Genomic DNA, 14,135 nt, shown 5'->3' with positions numbered 1-14,135 from the left:
AGTTGTTTTTGAATATTCAAATCGTCTATTTTAAATGCCACAAATAATGTATAATATTTGTGTGAACAGAATAAGAATTCATTTTCATTATAAATTTACAGAATATTATGTAATGGAGAATATGTAAGCACCTACAAAAATTACAAAATGTATGCTATTTAACAGCTAAATTATTTATACATATAACAATAATAATATAATTCATTGGTTTTTGTTCTGCAAATAAATGTAAGTGTCGAACTTACGTGGAATAGTATGCTATAATATAGCGTGAACAATAAAATCTGACACATAATAAGATGATTACTGTGAGAAGAAGATGTAAGATAGGTTATTAATGGTCACAACCACTTATTACCAAAGACAAATGACATGATTTTTTTGGGAAATGTTTTCAGTATACTTACCACACATACTATGAGTGTTAACTTAGAACAGGTTGTAACTAATTGTAATATTAGAATGGACTTTAATAGGATTATCGTGCATTTAAATATTGTAGAGAAAAACAGAATGAAGCTGATGACTGTACATAAATATTTAACAACATATCAAATTATCTGTATACTCATATATATATATATATATATATATATTAACGCAATCTTATCATTTATTTATTAATGAGTAACACTTTCATATTATTATAAGTAGGTATGTGGTTGTTATCCGAATGAGAGTGTTCTTTTAGACCGTGATATACGAGTATACGACAAAAATATGTCGTTATATGAAGTGTGACTTCACAATATATTTGGTGAAAGGTAATCATTATTTATGATTTTTTTTTCTCAAACGTCATGCTGTTTTGGATACAGCCCACAGAACGATCATCATTTGTACAGAAAAGCTATTAATTAAATGTTATTTTGTCGTTTAATAGCGAGGGGTATTATATAGGAACTATCTCTAATAATATGTTACGTACGAATGACGTTTAATATTTGTCAAAAATTACCAGAGAATATTTTGAAACGGTGCGTTGGAAAAGACAAATAAAATATTTATCTCGATATTTCAATTATGCTTGTAGTACAATTATTGTTATACATAGGAGATAAATAATTTTAAGTCATAACCTAATATATGGGTAAGTCGTATACGGGGTTGATATTGGTACACCAAAAAATTAAGTATTGCCAATTATTTATGTTTGATCAGTAGATTTTTTTGAAGACGTGAGTATTTCTTTTCTTTTTTTTTTTTTATATACTTACATACATAGTACAAACTTACATTATATTATCATCATACCTACACTTAATGTACAAAATAAAATAATATGGTTCCAACGAGTATATTATTAAAACGCCATCTCAAAAGAAGAAAATTGTATACCTTTCGAATTGTATGCTAAATTACAAAAGTTTAATTTGTGTAAACCGTAATTTGTAAGTAACAAATATATACACAAGCTCGGTGAAAAGTTTTCGAGTTTGAATACGTGCATTGTGTGCTATACCATTTTTCCATTTCCATTTTGTTTTATTTACATAATAAATAAAATACAATTTTATTTTATTCGTTTTGAATTTTTAAAGTGAAAATGTGATGGTAAAATATGAATAAAATCATTTTAACCATAGAAAATTAAAAATATACAATTGTGTGCACTTATTCTTATAATATTTTCTTTTAATACTATAATATATTGTAGTATATGAGCACGAATAATATAATAGTGATTTTAAAAATACTGCAATCTATGTAAGTCGTATTTACCTATAATATGATGTTTAAAACAAATATCAATACGAACAATCTAATTGTAGAATACAAATTTTCCATCGATATTGAGTACATAAACACTTTTAAAATAAATAAAAATAAATTCATATCATCATTAAAATAAAAATTAATTTATTAATTGTTTAATGGTACATTATTTTATGAACACTTTTATTCAGTTAAGAAATTGTCATACTCATTTTAAATTTAATACTAATTTTAAATTTCTCCCTTGGTCATTATTCAAATAATACATTTTACAAAAAAATCAAATACATAATAAATTTAAAGTAATATAACCAAGAAAAATGCATTGTAATGATAAAAATATAAAAATGTTTATAACATTTGTTTTAATTGAAAAATGTATTGAACCTATTTTATAATCATTTAATATATTGTTACATAAATATATTTATGAAAATAACTTCACAAACTTCTGAGGATAATTAGTTTTTAATGTTGTGTTTATGTTGTATAGTTAATAGTTATGCGTGTTATTCAATATAAGTATAACTTATAATAAAAAAATTAATTTTTAATTATACTCTAAATTTATTTTATTAAACATTTTATGCGATTGAAACATTTAAATTTTTAGACATTTCATGGTGTTTGTCAATACTAGAATGATTCGTGCTCAAGAAGTAACAAGGACAAAATGTGTTAAATATTTGACGATAGTGATTGATGTTTAGCAGTCTGTTGGACGGTTACAATGTACGAGTAATTCACTAACTCATTTTATTTTGTGTGTTTACTGAACTAAAAAAAAATAAAATAACAAAAACATTAGCCATTTCTTTTATTTTTCTTGAAACTAGGAATAAAATTATCGTTTTGTAAGATAATTTCCTATTAAAGTTGAATTAATTTTAAGATTAAATTTGTCTTGATTAAAAACGATTTTTATAGGATTTACGTAATACTAATAATCTAATATTCATTAAACGTGTACCTTGTATCTGTTATTGAATGTTGATGTATCAACATTTTTATATAATAATTTCAGTATACCTACAGTGTATACAAATATTATAATTATTCTAAATATCTATAAAATGTAAATAAAAATATGATCGTTAGTTATCTTTAAGCACTGATAATATATTAGTATATTATAAACACCCATGAATGCCCACAGAGAAGTAGCGATTTTTCAGAGAAACATATTTTAAGTATCAATATAAGCCCTCTACGGCTTTGGTTTAAGTCAAACGAATGCACTGTACAGTGTAAAATAATTAATAAAATGCGATTTTTCGTTTTATAAGTTAAGATTAGTTTATAAAATTCCGTTAAATTCAAAAAAATAAATCGCTTTGTTTGGTTTGTAAATGTTTTCATCATATCAGTAATTAAATACATGTATTTATGTGATGTGAATAGAATTCTTATGCGCTTTTAGATATTTTATTTTAGAATTCATTACATATTATGTTTTTGTCTAAACTATTATTCAAGAGCTTTTCAAGTTAAAATTGTCAGTGCATTGTTAAATTGTTTGTAATATGTATCAAAAAACAGTAACTTCCTGTTATTATCATGTCAAGCTTAATTAAAAAAAATAAAAATATTCTTTAAAATAATTCAGTTTTTGAAAATATCACTGTTAAGAAACTATCATGTGTTTTTCGGTTAAAAATGATTTTTAAAACTCTAGTAATTATTTTCATGCATATAAGGTTACTTTCAATACATTGTAATATATTTATATCTAATTAAATATTGCACGGTATCAAAAGTATCTACGGTTATTCATTTTCGAAAAACAATAAAATAAGAAAATCAAATTTCGTCAAAAATTAGTTTTGCGTTAACAGTTTTTGTTTTCTCAATTATTTTGTAAATGTTTGTAAATTTTTAATTTTTATATCTCAAAAGTAGGTACCAACTAAGTTCACTTTGCTATAATTCCTGTATACATACACATAACAAAAAAAAAGTGACATAAAATCAATGTAAAGTCAATACATTAATTTTCCCGTTTAAAATCTAATATACATTTAGACTTGTAAATAGCCTGAAAGTTTAACTGGTTTATTTAATAAATTCCTTTAAGAATCCTTGAAACGATAGAATGCAATTTAATAAGCATAACAATATTGATCTCCTAATTAACTTGAAAACATCTATCGCTTTAAATTCCTTAAATTATTTTAAAGATAATTTCCATCTTGTTCTATAAAAACATCCGTTTATAATATTATTTTTCTGGGTAGAAACATTTTTTCTGGTAAAATGAAAAAAAAAAAACTGAAAAATAATATGTAAATTTATTTACAACTATTGATAAATACATAAATCAATTCTATAAATTCAAAAATGTATAAATTAATAAATATAAAATAATAATAATAGCAGTTATTGAATATACACAAATGTAACAAAATAAAAAAATTAACCATTTACTCATTAATTAACTGTATGATTTCTATAATATTGTCCTACGTCTTACTGTTGCAATACAATTCTCTTGTACACAATATGCAACTAAAATGTCCGTGTATCAAACGTCATCTGTGTAATCAAAATAATAATGCATAATATACAAACCATATACATTGTCACGAACTCTAATAATCAATAATAATAATTAGCTTTGAAGAAAACGACATTTTCAGACGACAATATCTGTCTTATGATAATTTAATGTGTTCTTCGGTTATCTACGAATAAAAAAATTAATAATAATAATATCAACTCGTTAGTAATTAGTTCTCTCCTTCGAGCGCCCCTCAGCATTCATTATTCGATAATATTATAATTAAGGACTAGTCCCGTGAAATGCTACGGACTGACGGACCTCACGCTTCGACTAACTACATAATATAATATTTTAATTCCCAACAAAAGGAAAGTCCAATATACGACGACTTTCGGGTCGTGTATGTTTACGTTACAGTATAGGTTATTATATTATTTTATTAAATGTATACATTATAGCGGGGCTGGTTTTTCGTACGAAATCGTCCTAATACACAGCGGCTGTTCTGGCCGGGTAGATCCCTATTCGGTGAATTTGCATATTCAAATTTCGTACAATGTGTAACCCGAAAACGAACTGTGGCTGTGGCGTGTAAAATATATAAGAATGTAATATATTTTGTGCGCCTATGAATGTGAACTAAATCGCTGGGATTACGTCCCATACAGAGTTACTTTATCAGGCGAAAGTGGGGTACACGACATAATTACATCGAAACAATGAAATGCACATCGATATGTGCACAATGGGTTTAACCGGGTAGTTCATTAATATATTATGGGAAACAATTTAGCGAAAAATAATCTTTATATCGCCGATGTCTGAAAGGGTGTACTTTTCATTTTGATTTCTATATTCTCAACAGCTGAGATGGAATACACATATTTAATAGGTACGATCTCTGCATAATATGATTAATTATTAAAACCTACGGTGACACGGCGGAATATTTCTGATCGTTTTAGATCATAATAATATATTTATAGCAACAAGTTGATTAGTTTATTTATATATTTTAAGTTTGTTTATCCAAAAACTAAAAAAAAATAATGAAAAAAATAATTTCCTAAAATTTAAAGTAGTTAAATTTTTTCCCAGAGGTAACGCTATTTTATAATTATTTTTGTAATAACTAATTTAAACATTTTTGACAAGTATGTAATGCATCTTACAAAAAAAATATATTATTTTATTTTTAAATGCCATTAATATTGTCTATACTTACCTAATTCCTTAAATTCAACAAAGCTTTAAATTAATACTTAGGTACTAGTACAAATAATTTCAAAATTAACGTTTTAATATTGACACTAGAATTTTTAAAAGGTGTTTAAAATCTATATAAAAAAAATGATAAGTAACACAAATTTACTAAGTATCACATATTATCTATTTTTCGGTATTTCAAGTATATTTAATGAGGTTTGATTTAAAAAAAATTCTTATATTTTATTTTTTTTTATTAAATATTGTACATTTTAGTTTAACAACATTTCAAAAAAAGCACACGAGTTGACTTTTATAGGTTGTTATCTTTAATTTTCATAACATGCGTTTTAACACTATAATTATTTCTCTAAAAGCATATTTATATCTGATTTGCGTCAACAAGTTTATAATATTATACCATCTTTTTACTGAATTATTAATAATAGTTAATTGCAGTTTATTCATTATCACGATATACAATATTATTATTTTTCGTCGTCAGAGAAATTTTGAATCGTTGCATTTATTTTTTACTGTTTATGTGCACACTTCTAAACCACAATTTATCAATAGCTGTTGTTTTTTTTTAATAATTAACAGATATTTCTTGTATCTAATTGTATATGTTTTCAATGATATAAATAAAATTAGCTACATATTGTTTGGTTTATAATGTGCATGATGCTATTATATTCTAAAGCATAATATTGTGATGTGATATGAACAAACTTTTTTATTTTTTTAACTTTATTTTGAAACACATAATATGTTATTTAAATTTACAATAAGCATGTATGCGGGTGTACATTAATTTGGCATGCGACGTGTGAAAAAAGAAGCCACCCAATAGCGATACTTTATAATATGAACAAACTAATAATTAAATGAGATAAGTTTCTTTTTTTTTATTTGATATTACAAAAACACAAATTGTCATCCACTATTACATCGTTTGTATAGAAAAAACGTTCATACAATTAAAAAAATAATACACGATTTTATAGGGATATCAAAAAATAATGTTTTGATACATAATATAATATTATAATATTTATACATTTTACTACAAAACAATAAAATATTAACGAGTATTTACAATTATTATATTTTTGTTTTTAAAATAATACTTATGTATTTATAATTGTTTATAATTTTATATTAAAAATAAGGGATTTTTAACATTGAATCTATCAATCATAGGACTTTACAAAATAAATCATAAATATATATCAATAATAGTATTGTATTTTAATGATATCGATCAATTCTAACTATTAAACACATTTATTTTAATATTTAAGATTAAATATTATTTCTTGCATAGAATAATTTAGAGTTTGTTAGTATTATTTTTTTTTCAAAATTGAAATTTTTCTAACTTTTTATGTATTCAAGATTTTTTTTTTTTACAACTATTATTTAATTTTATCAGTCTAATACTAAAACGTAATGATTTAATACTAAGTTTTGGATTTCTAACTAAAAACATTAAAATATTCGTGTTTATTGTACATTATGAAAAAAAAAACTTACAACTAAAAGAAAAAACACGCAAATTACTTATACATACTTTTGGAATTATATGTTAATTTTGTAATTAAATTTATAATGGATCATTAACATGAGTATCTAACATAAGGTATGTTAAATTATTAAAACGTGTTTTATTTAAAATATATTTCTTATAATTTATAAAACGTCAGTGTATTAAGTAGTGTATTTATGAAAACAATAATTCTAGTTACCTATGTTTCTTAGCAAATAATAAATACGGTGAAAATATTTTATAATACATTTTATCATAGTACTGTATATACGTATCAAACGATAAAAATATCATTGATATAATTTCAATTCTTTTTTTCGTCAATTATGAAGCGAGTTTGATTTTATTTTTAAGTTGATATACACAAAGATAAATAATAAGTATATATAATATTTTAATATTAATATTTTTATGGTGCAGTTTTTGTATTGTGATTCATAAAAACTAATACAATTTTCTATTTTGTTTTTCATATTTATACTTAGAGACGTAATAAATATTTGGAAAACCTTAAATAAATCCTTTTTACCAATATATAAAATGGTAAAATCAATTACAAATTCAACAGAAGGCTGTTTAAGTGAGAATCTGTAGAGTTCCGAATTTTATTAAATTAAATTCAACGCGATCGTAAAAAAATAGTTCGGAATACAAAAATGTAAGAACCAATATGCTTACAAGATCTACTGATTACAAAAATGTAAAATTTACAGTTTTTTTCATTATAGCAATTGTTGGCTACTTGTCATTATTGCATTATGTTCAAATATTTAAGTGTATATATATAGATATTAGATATAATAGTACGTGCAGATGATTGTGTAATATTATATTATGTGACATATCTAAAAGTAGACCAAAGAGATTAAAATAGTTTAATATATTAATATCTTTAGAATAGTTACAAAAAATAAATAAAAATAAAAATCTTACTCGTTTGATGATGGAGAAAGGGTAGATCATCCAAAAACTCGAGACTGGTATTTAAAGAGTAGTACAATAATAATATATTCTATGTCACATAGTAATTTGTATATTTTTTACACCCTAATTATATTTTGTTTTTTTTTTTTTTTTTGTGTACTTACCTTCAAAGCGCTTGACTGTAATTACAATAATATAATAAATGATATTGACAGCGATACTTATAATAATGTAAACTACAGAGTTCGCATCTTCTTCTCTGTTGCGTGCTGCAATCGGATTGTATAATTTGCCGTCTCGCTCACTAGCCGTTGGTTTTTAATAGTTATACACTAGATAATGTTACATATCATCATGTCGTGCATACGACGCGTCATCGTTTACTTGACGGAAGTTTAGTCATGGGCATGCTCGTCGTCGAAATAACGACTACCGTTGCTGTGGCTGATCGAAAATCTATCCCTGAATATTACTCTGCATCGTCAACGGATAAGGACGGATAGTAGGCTGTTGATCGTGGGAGGTACAGCTGATGCTGGTGCTGGCGTTTGTGGTGGTGGTCACCCTTAATATTATTGTTGCTATTGCGATAACCTAACTCAAGTATAATAATATGTTATATATTATGCCGTCACCGCCACCTAATGCCACTAAATGATTGATTGCTGTTTATGCGCAAATGGAAAATCATACCTACATGCATATTATACATCTTGTACATTATTTTTAATAATACTTGTACATATATACTGTACACGTACTGGAGATTTTGCGAATCGATTAAGCAGTTATTACGAAACTATATTATTTACACGTATTATAATATTGTACTATAGGGACATAAAGTGGCGACGGTACGTTGTATTTTATTGGTCTGTAACAGCGTTTTATAGCGTAGCAATACGACGCAAGTGTAAGGGACGGTGTAGTAGTCAAGAGGAGGTTGATTTTGGTTGTCGTTAACATTTTTTTGAGTATTATTGTTATTATTTGTGTGCTATTTGATGGTTAATTTACGTATTATTGATTTTACCTGTATACGACTGCATAACGAAGTGTATTAGTCTGTATAAATGTACGATGTATACTGGATGTCATACCTAGTGCATAGTGTACTCTAGTTTATTTAAATTCTCAATGATGATCAGCAACACAATTAACCTTACAATATTTCTATTAATATTATTACCTCTTTTAGGTTTTGTTTGGAATAAAACATTTATTGATTGTATAATAATAATATGTTTTTTTTTTATGACTAACTCAAAAAGCACTTTTTATACTAGAAAAAAGCTTTGATTTTTAACTTAAATACATTTTCGGATAGAATCTGTAGTTAGTATGTTGGAGGAAATATAAAATTCCAAATACCTTTCTTTAAAGTTGGGTAAAACGGAAAATTTAGTAAGTTATTGGCAAATAAATATTTCTTGAACCGTGAAAACAACTATTTTAAAGAAGTTAAGTAGCACGTTTTAATTAGTAATTATTTATATTACTAAAATTTTTATTTAAAAAATTATTTTCTAAGATCATATTTTTTCAAACATAACAAATAGAAAAATATGTCATTAATACGAAAATGTGGAACGGACATGGTGAAATGTTTTGTATATTAAAATATAATCTCATTGATAAAATTATTATTTTAAATAGATTTGTATACAAAACGAAAAATTGTTTATGTTCAGTTATTTGTACTATCATCACTTTCATAATCTAAAATTCCACGAAATTTTTAACGTGAGAGCTGCCTTTTACAGAGCAAACTAAAACCCATCTATTGATCGTGGTGTATAATATTTAAGACAACATTCGTCAATTCTCGTCATTTTACGTATTATGTTCCATTATTGTTCGATGAAATGTATTGAAGATGGAGGCGTGACGTAGTTAGTCATTGGCGTATACCTATAACACGACTTGGCAAAAAAAGTTTCCTTTTTAACTCCACATTATCTGCCGCAACCACTGTCTACTATAGCTGTATACATAATAGTACAATGGCCAAGAATACAAATTGACGAATTAATTTACGCAACAAAATTTTATGGCGGTCACGAAACGTTCATTTTTTGCTCCTCTCAATCATAGTTTTATCTTTTTTATATTATATTTATTTTCTTTCGATTTTTCCATTCAAACAAAATAAGCACATGACTATATTTTATTATTTTTTTTATTCACCACGTATGAACTTTTTTCCTGATTGTCCTTACTGCAAAATTTTATACTGCAGTGCAGTGGAGACAAATGTATAGTGTAATAATATTCTATGATTCGATTATGCATTATTATCGTGTATTATCATTCATCGTTAAGTGTAATACTGTGCCTGAAAATAATAATATAGCTGTGTTTAAAATAGAATTCTGGATTCAATTAAATGTTTATGTTTGTAATTGGTTTTTGTACGTACATTTTTCAAATGACAATACCATACATGGTTTTAATTTAACAGCGTTTACAATATACACTAAAATTGTGTCGGATGTATAAACTTGTAATAATAACCATTAGTGGATATTGTGATATTTTAATTCGAGATAGATTTTTGGTTTATTTTGTTGCGCTAAACCTTACACAAGTACAATTATTTATATTGGATATTAAACCTCACTGTTAGTTGTATTGCACAACAATATTATTTTATAGGGGGGAGGGGTTACCCATTTGTGCCTAAAAAAATTAATTCATTTTGGGTATAGCCCTTTTGCGCCAAATTAAAAAGGTATATTTTTTCCGACAGTCCATTTGCACTAAATTTACTTGCGTAAAAATTTTCATTAACGAATTGAACGAATTGATTATGATTATCGATAGCTTATAATTTTCAAAAAAATATAAGCATATTAACTATTCATTACCTGCCTATTGTTTAAAATAATTTGTATTATTATTTATTGGTTATTATTTTAAAAAAATTCGTACTATTGACTATAATTTAAATAAAATTGTATTGATTATTATTGGACGGAAAATTATATTACTTTATTATAATTATGCCTGGTAAATTTGGCGTAAATGGGCTGTCGGTAAAAACATACCTTTTTTATTTTGGCGCAAAAGGGCTGTACCCAAAACGAATTAATTTTTTTTGTCGCAAATGAACGATACCCTTATATACTTTTAGTTAAATATATTTATTAATAACTATTAATCAAAAAAATATAACTTTGTAAATGAATCCATAAATTATTAAATATTGATTTTAGTGTTTGAAATATAATTTATTTTGAATCCTCTAAAAATTGAATTAGACGAAATTAATTTATTTCCTTAATAATTATCGTCAACATATTAATAATACAAAATAAAATTATTAATTACCTATATTTATAAACATATGAATAAAACTGCTATAGATTTAGAATTTTAAGGTGCTTTATAGACTGGAAAATATTAAGAAGTAGTGTTATTCTCAGAATTTTTCATATTAAAACTTAGTACCATCACAAATTTTATTTTATCATAAGTTATTATTGTAATATGTTATAGTATAATTGTATATATATATATATATATACTTAATATTATATACATATACGTTATACGTATATTATATAAATAATAAGTTTTTTTTTGTTATTATGTTGGATGAATATATGATAATAAAATAATACGATTATTTTTATACCTTTATTACTATAATATAATTTTATTATTTAATTCAACGGTCTAGTAGCATACTTCTGGTTGAATTTTTGAAAAATAATTTCTTTATAACAAAATATGTATACAAATTATTTTTTATTAAAACACCCATTATTTTAAAAGTAATTCAAATTTATAAAAATATATTTATTTTTAAACAAAAAATTTAGTCATTAAAAAATAAAATTCTGAATGGAGAAAAGGATGAATGTATTGTTTTGATTTTTTTTTTTTTGAGGCAATTAATAAAAATAAACAAAATGTTTCGATTTTCAAATTTATGTGGTTTTTTGATAACAAAGTGAATCTGTAAGACAGAATCTAATTAATGCTTTTAAGAGGTCCAAATTCACAATATTTTTAAAAATAATTAATGAAATAATAAATAATTAGAGAAATAAAGAAAACCAGTTTTCAACAAACTATATTTTGTTTTTTTATTTTGATTCAAAAATAAATAAGTCTATGGATATAAAAGCATTTAAAGGATTTGATATAATTTTGACAACTGGATTGTCATAATTAAAATTAATTATTTAAGAACACAGTATTCTCTGCACAACAATATTATTTTATAGTTGATAATATTAATTAATAACTATTAATCTAAAATATATCTTTTTTTATGTTACTACTACACTCTCGTTTATAGGAGATGCAACTTAACGTGAGCACAAGAGTAGTAAGACAATTTATGTCAACTAATTGTCATATGTATCTCATCTTACGGGCGCTTCATTCTATGTTAGTTTTTTTAGCTGTCACATTTTAACTTTCATAATTGTAAATAATTGTAAAGTTAATGCAGCTTTTTGGTTAGCATTGAACGAAATAAGTTTGTATACATTTATTATTCTTCTATAATTTGTATCATATTGTACGTGTATGCAAAGATCTTACCTATACCTCAGTAATAATACACTAATATTTTTTAAAATAATAATAATAATAATAATAATAATAAAAACGTAGTGATGCATTTTTTAGTTATATTGGTTGGTTGAACTTATTTATTGGGCTTTAAAAAATAACACCACTAGTGTCACTACCACTTTTACCGCCACCCCCATCACCACTAATGTCATTCTAATAACTTTTGTTCGTATACCTAGTAAAACTATACAAACAAGGGTGCTTAATTTTTTCATCATAAGCGTTTGTACAATATTAAATGGTTTTTTACTTATGCTTGATTGCACTTGAGGTTTTTCAGTTCTAAATATTAAAAAAATTTAAAAGAACACAAACACTAAAGTATTGCATTAAAATAATATGCGTACACGCAAACTTCATAAAATAAAAAATATCTATGTCTTTAATAACTTTTAAATTTTTTTATTTGGCAAATAAAGCACGGCAGTTTCTCATTTTAAGAAATAAATCACGTTTCCGTCGTCAATTAAATTCTAGGTGACATGTTATTAATCAATTAAAAACAATAAAATTACAAAACAATTTGTCAAAATTATTCTATATTCTATAACCGTTAGTCTTATTATTGTGAAAAATTTATTGAAGATTGCAATAATACAAAAATTCGTTTTTAATTATTTGAAATGTACCTAAACTATAAAGTTTTCAGCGTTAATATGTATAGCCGAAGCGATAACCAAATATAAATATAGTACAATTTAACTTATAATTCAGCAGGTATACTGATATGCTAATATTAGGAACTTGCAATTCTAATTACAAGGTATCTTATTTTCCGAGTGAGGTTGTAACCTTGTATTTAATGAAACTCGAAAACTTAATAAACTTCGTATTTTAATTTAAACTAATATTGTTGCACACGCACACTAATAAGAATTACCATAAACAAATACTACGTCGTGTTAAAGTATTCTTATAAATCAATATTATTGTGTTTTATTAAATGGCTATAATAGGTTAGTTCATATTTTATTCATAGTCATTAATACGATATATACATAAACGCATAACAAAGAAATCGTGATATTCAAGAGTAAATTAAACACGTGTATAACTGCGTAACATACGTTTCATACGAATATTAGATTTTATTAAATCTAAATATCAGTGAGTAATTTCTTAGTTATTAAAATTAATGTACTATTAGAATAACATTCCTTTATTTGATGGCTTTACATAAAATGCAAATAATAAACAAAAATATTATTTTTAATTTTTAATGACTATAGTTAGTGTGTCTTCTAAACCTATTAATTATTATTAATTGAACTGTTACTTAAAAAGTAATAACTCAAAAAACACTCGTAAAAATTTTAATTTATTTAAATCAACGTTTTTAACAAAAAAATGTTTGTAATATTTTATAATGAAAAAAGATGGTTAATACTTGAAAAAAAGAAATTTATGTTATCACAAGATAAACCTTGAATATTATAAAAAATCAAAGTATTTAAAAATATTATTTTATTAAAATTAAATATCCTAAAAATCAGAATCCAGATAAATGTATTACTTAAGAAAAAAGTGAGAATAAACTTGGTGAATTATCCTGTGTATTAATATTATGTCACAATGTAAGTAAACTTATGTTTTTAGATGTATAAAATATTTGGCCGATGATGTATTAACTATTAATATAAAAAAAATAAAAAT

The 14,135-nt window shown here is 24.3% G+C and overlaps 1 protein-coding gene across 1 annotated transcript in view; it reads left to right on the top strand.

Annotated features, from left to right (window-relative positions):
* Window positions 1–14,135, top strand: part of LOC112593516 (frequenin-1) — a 117,807-nt gene that overhangs the window by 56,672 nt on the left and 47,000 nt on the right. The window lies entirely within an intron of this gene.

The sequence above is a fragment of the Melanaphis sacchari genome, unplaced genomic scaffold (assembly GCF_002803265.2).
Source record: "Melanaphis sacchari strain LSU unplaced genomic scaffold, SCAv2.0 Contig0_pilon_pilon, whole genome shotgun sequence".
Classification (NCBI taxonomy): domain Eukaryota; kingdom Metazoa; phylum Arthropoda; class Insecta; order Hemiptera; family Aphididae; genus Melanaphis; species Melanaphis sacchari.
Note: the sequence above shows the minus strand (reverse complement) of the source record. Positions and strands in the feature narration are given on the sequence as shown.